Source organism: Gigantopelta aegis, unplaced genomic scaffold (genome assembly GCF_016097555.1).
Source record: "Gigantopelta aegis isolate Gae_Host unplaced genomic scaffold, Gae_host_genome ctg8688_pilon_pilon, whole genome shotgun sequence".
NCBI lineage: Eukaryota > Metazoa > Mollusca > Gastropoda > Neomphalida > Peltospiridae > Gigantopelta > Gigantopelta aegis.
In genome coordinates this window covers 1,075-7,509 of record NW_024536679.1, presented here as the reverse complement: position 1 = coordinate 7,509, position 6,435 = coordinate 1,075, and the positions used below count along the sequence as shown (strand labels likewise).

The 6,435-nt window shown below is 33.2% G+C and overlaps 1 pseudogene; it reads right to left on the bottom strand.

Annotated features, from left to right (window-relative positions):
• Positions 1–229: 229 nt before the first annotated feature.
• LOC121367074 lies at positions 230–4,203 on the bottom strand (annotated as a pseudogene).
• Positions 4,204–6,435: the final 2,232 nt, after the last annotated feature.

The window sequence follows — 6,435 nt, the reverse complement described above, 5'->3', positions numbered from 1 at the left end:
AAAGAATGAATACATAAAAGTACAACCAGAACCACCATGTGAACATTTTTGGGAGGCATGTAATTATACTAGTATTGATCTCAAAAACAGTATGAATTAATTTTACACACAAATTTCAAGTAGATTTCAGGATTCAAGTACTGAACAATTAAGTCTGGTTGCTTACTGTATTAGTCTGATTATACTTCTAAGTCTTAAAATGTCTATTCATTACACTACTAGAACGCACAAAGCTATTATTGGGCAATGTTGCGTTTCAAAATGTCTTGGCAAGGACCCAAAACTCGTTCAAACGTGCTCGATCCCAACTTCACACATTTCATGCTTCCTTTAGCACGAACAGTAGATAAACTAGCACGAGGTCGTTAAGAAGAAGAGCAATTTCCTCCACTACATAACACAATAAACATGCTTAAAAATGATTTTGAAGTATTTACCAAAGTAGTCTGAAGGGCCAAGTTGACCAACCTCAATATACTCTCCCATCTTCTGTTTTCCTTTGCAAAAACAATAGCTCTACCCTATTGCAAAATGAATAGTTCTTTTACATAATAACAGCATACATACTTCAACAATAATAAAAAGCTCTTCTCCTGGTTCTTCCTTGGTAACAACATTCTCTCCATCTTGGAAGCTACATGCTTCCAATGCATCTGCCACAGTAAGTCGTTCCCAATTTGTCTAGATTCTCTCCGTAATGAACAAATTTACAAGTGACTAAATGTGTTGATTTGTGTTCATATTTTAGTTAGGTAGTTGCTCACCTAAGATAGACACTTTCTCCAAAAAGGTTTCGTACAACTTTCTTTTGCGTATTGTGCTACCCTACATAATGGCAATTATTAATAATCAACTATACTTATAATAAATTATTAAAAATAGTATACCATAAGAATTCGTCTGTATGTGGTCTCTATCAATGGCCCAAAGCACCTTCACATCAGTTTTTTGCCTAAAATAAGTAACAAATTAACAAATTAATTATCATTTTAACCAAAACAATTAAGAACAAATACGAACCTGAGAAAATAAGCCTTATCATACCAAAACAGTAATGTATAAACAATTGTAGACCCGTTGGCCCACTCAATTAATGTGAGAAAGGGTATTTGAGCTAATACTTGAGGTCTATGACATCATTGGCCGCACAAATAATCATTGATAAAACAGAATTAAGATATGATATTAAGAGTAAAATTATAGTTCTTTGAACTATTAGCTTGAAGCCATCACTAGCATAAGGATAGCAACTACTTCCATTATCTGGAACAAATCTCTTTTGACAACGCGGGATCCGCCATCTCACCTGTGAGTGAACACATAGTGATGTAAGATGCCAAAGAATTGGACTAAAGTCACCGATTAAGTGGGCGGCATTTGGGCTAAGAACTTAAAGCATTGCTAAGTGGCTATCTTAAACAGGACATCACAAGTGCTTTGATTGACATATTAAAGCCATTGACAACAAATAATGTGCGTATTCAAATTGTTTTTAATCTGTGAAAGCTCATATTGGTAAATTTTAATGACATAGATTTTACAATTGCATAGCAACTCTTTATTTCTGAGTCAGAGAAGGCACTACATATAGATACATATAGCTATACCCGCATCTGGTCATACTCCACAGAGAAATACTCTGCCTATTTTCTTGGCAGCTGAAAAGAAATTCTGGGTCACTAATCTGATTTGTTCCATGCCATTCCTAGATGGTACATGTATATGAATAGCTACTAAACATGGCACTATGGAGCAAGTTAATAAATATGAAGTAAATTATTTGTACTGCAAGTGACAGCTTTGTATGCCTGCCTTAAAACTTGTTATTTCGCCTGTCTGTCAAAATACAATGTCCTAAATCACTATGTTTAAGTGTCTAAGTTTCACCAAATTGTACAATGCTCTAATGGTTAATACGGTGGTTATTTTGCAAAGAAAATATAGGGTATGATCTATTACTTACTTAGAAACATTCACTAGGAGCTCAATGTTGCCTGGTAATTGTAAGTTAACTTGCCAATTCACAAATAGCAATTAGTTTTCAGTCAAATATCACATAATAATCAAAACATCTTATCACAGTCAGAAAGTAGACTCTGATTGCCAACTGGTCTTTCATTGTGGGATATGACTGGCTGGAGACAACGTAATTTGCCCAGGGATATCTCAGAGCTATTATCTACTTCTGCAAACCACTATATAGTAAATAGCATTAACTACTGACTTCAGCTTAACCATCTCATCCATGGGGTGTGTGGTCAACAAAATAGTCATGTCATATCTTCTTATACACAGGTGTTTCCTCATTTTATCAAAAACCCAATTCACTCATACAATGTGGTAAAGTTTGATTTTTACAAATCAACTTTACGAATATTAGCTCATAGCACCTCTGAATGGCAAGGGTGGTTACAGTATTTAGTATTTTCAATTGTTTGTTTGTTGCCACCCTATCAAATTACTTGAGATGATCAAAACTTGGAAAATAGTTAAAGTATAAACAGATGGCAAAAGCTCTGCTTTCATCATATCCTGCTATTTAAAAGTGTAGCATCTGGAATGAGCTTACACAGTCAAGAAAACATTAAAACAATCAAAGACATACTAACAATACTGCTATTGAGACTAACCTACCTGTCAAATACAAGATCATAAGCCAAACATTACATTTGGCCTCAAACATTAACAGGGTCCTACTAAGGTTGAGCACTTCTAGCATGAAAGCACTAGCACAGTATTACATACATTGTGGTGCTAGTATTTGCTGTCCTATTAGTCACTACATTAAAATAGATGAAACAGTTAGAAGGGGGCAGGCATAATCAAAGACTACACAAGCATTAATGAATAGTACCAAAGCCTACTATCGTCTAAAATACATCAAAATTTTCTTGCAACCTCTCTGTCTGTCTAATATAGCTGTGAGGGTTCTAATTTAGTGTTTTTTTTTTTCATCATCCATTCCTGTTATGTTGTGCATGGAAATAATATCAGTGACCAATTAAGCATCAAGATGTCTGCTAGAATTTGTGCAAGTACAGACATAAACTCTATACATGTAATGTAGTATCCATATACCTTGATAGTGGACTGCTCGAGAGTGCCATAGATTAAAGCCAGCTCTCCAAAACTACCAGTCTCTCTCCAATTATCCCAGTGAATTCATTGTTTACAATAAATCTATACAATATTTATAAAACTAAATTTTTCAATCATTGTCTACCTCGACTTCACCAGAGTCCATAACATAGAAATTGTCACCTTCTCACCTAAACAAATATTAACATTATATTGAAAGTATTTAGTAAGCAAATTATAAACATTACCTTGCTGTATGATGACATCACCAGACTGATGTTTCACCATAAACATTAGCATCAAATATGTCACTTAAGAAAAAAGAAAAGTAAATTGTACAGTACTACAACTATTTGCCTCACCTTTTCTCATCATCATCCAAATGAGAGAAAAGAATATTCTTTGCAAAGCTTTTTGTTAAGGCAGCAGTAGTTTTATAGTCTTTTGGAATAACCTACAACAAAGATCACTATAACAATTCCATTCAGACAAAACTATCATATTACACACTATATAACTACAATAGAATTCCTTTAATTTGTCATTATCTAAACAGAGATGTTATGAGTCTTATGACATAACACATATGACACTCACTGTAATGTAATGTTCCTCAATTATTTATTGCAAATAATTAATTATAACAAGACTATAATTGTAAAAAACTTCCTAATATTATTTTGATGATACTGTTGTTTCTGTCTGGCCCTAAGTAATTGAAATCATTGCTAAGTTTAAGACTGAAGGATGTGGCAGAAGTTAACAGACAGCTCAAAAAGTTTTCTCTGCACTCAGAGTCTTGTGATTATTATATCTAATTCAAAAAGGCTTGGCCCGTAAACTAACGATATTTATTTGATTGCTATATACATTGGTAGTTATTATGTGGTTTTTAATTAATTTGCTGCTCTTGAAAGTCAAATAAATATTAAAATTGCAAATTGGACATATAGTGTACCCCACACAACATAGGTGGTCCTTAAACTACCTAACATACTAAGGTGCCAGGCAGAAAAACCGATATTCATACTTCAAGCAGGAAAGTCTAGCATATTATAATATAGATTTGTCTTTACACCTTAGTTGTACCTTCTTGACATAACTTGTGCCTGTTCTTCTTGTCATAACAGATCCACTAACTGCCCATCCTACGTCCACGAGCTACAGTTTGAGGAGAGGTTTCTTGAGAATCTTGTGTCATAATGGTAGGTGCCAACTTCAAACCCAGTAGATGGTGCATGCTCCTATAATGATCAACAGATAATCAAAAGTGACTATAATACCAATTAAATGTTTTGGAGAAATGAATGCAGTGAAGACAATACTAAAAACTACAGAAAAGGTGTGGACAATAACACATATAACCCAACAAACAAAAAAATATAATTCCAAAACTAAATCATCCTAAGGTTGTTATAATGGTACTATTGCTCCTATATTGAGAGACTCATGACTTATTACAAGTTTTGAGAAGACCCAACATCTATAACTTATAGCAAAAATAATAATCAGTAGCCTACAATGGCACATCACAGAGTACACAGATTTCGAAGTATGTGGTCCAAGTAATCTTAAACAGTCTGACATGTACAGCATACTAGGTAGGAAAATCACTATATTATTGCCAGGAGACAATTAGACCTTTATTATAGGAGAGGTTAGGATGGTGAAATTCACACACAAAATGAACAGATAGAGAGCTCTCTGGAACATGTTACTATATTTAAATCAATCAATTAATATTGTAGTTGTAGAGGAGGATCATATGTGAATGTTATTTAAAACAATCTTGCTTCATTAACACTCATTGTCATGCTTCTTTACAATTACAGACCTGTTCTGCCTTAAAACAGCCTTTGTTATACAATCACAGCTTATATCATTAAGTTTTTGCACTTGAAGTTTCATCCATACAATCATTTCCTACATTTCTACCTGGCATACTTGCTAATTGTTAAAATTAAAACATGTGTGTAGTGTGTATTTGTGCATTACAACTTATTCTTTATTATTTTTCTGATTATTTTTTTGGAGTCATAAACCTAATGTCATCAATGTAGCATTGTCCGAGTATACAAGCATATATTGCTTATGAATTTAGTGTCATGACAATAGTATTGTCCGACTTACTCTGAACAAGTAAGATTTGAAATAACTAGGGAGCCTACACTTAACATTAAGCCAGGTAATAGAAGCATTTCATATTAGCATTTTGTCATTAGGAGCTTAGTCCTTGATGTCTTTCCAGTGGATTGGTTTTCTTACCTATCCACATATATAGATTCTCAATACCGTTGTCTTACATTTTTTAGATTGTCCTTCTTGTCAACAGCACTATAAATATACTATACAAAGCAAATTCACAAAGATGACATAAAAAATACAAATTTCCATAGATAATTGGATGCAAATTTTCCCAAAAAAAAAAAACAGTTGTGACCTTCAGATCTTGGGGATTTCTATCGTGGGGATGAATAATGAAACAAAAACTGGCAGCCAAAGTAGAGGCTTTTTATCAACCTATTAAATTACTGAATTCTTAGATGCTATTATTACATTGTCAATTTTAAATGTTATATTGTTTGAAAAATCATATAAATCTTCAGTGTTTGTGAGCTAGCCCTTATAAGAACCAGAAAATGAAATAGAAAGAGAGAGCATACTTTGCTGTTATACTATTGTGGGTATTCTATCTTTGAAAGCATTTGAATGAAAAGGTAGGTGAAGCTTAGGTGGACCTTTTTTGTAGACAATTTATAATTAATACTCAGTATTAACATAATTATAGCTACATGTGTCGACATTCCTCAGATAACATTGTTTTGAATATCTTGTCATATAATTAGTTAATTACATAATATAAAGTATGAGTAAGTGGCTAAAAGGTAATGTCCAGAGTGGGGTTGTACTCGGGAAATTAATATAACGTAGACTCTAAATGCAATACTTCATGTTAAAATATGATATTCATTATCAGTAATTCTAGACACTACCTTATTAAAATATTTATGAACAATTTGTAAGGATCTCTTCACAAATTACATGTTTTAGTTATCTACTACAGCATGAAACTAGATACAAGTACACACATTACTTTGAATAATGATAATAATCACATCATAGCGTATTTTCTAGTCCATGAGGTTAGCTATGGAAACGTACCTTATTCCAATGCTTCAAAAAATCTCGTAGGAAACGATAAGGATTATTTGGTTCGCTCTTGGCATAATTTGGCAATAGCCTCCTTCAAAATTTGATTGAATAGCGTGCTGCTCTCATGTAATCCTCACATTTCCTGCACAGAAACTCTCTTTGTTAATAGTCGCCATTTTTGATATTAGAAAACTATTATTGGAC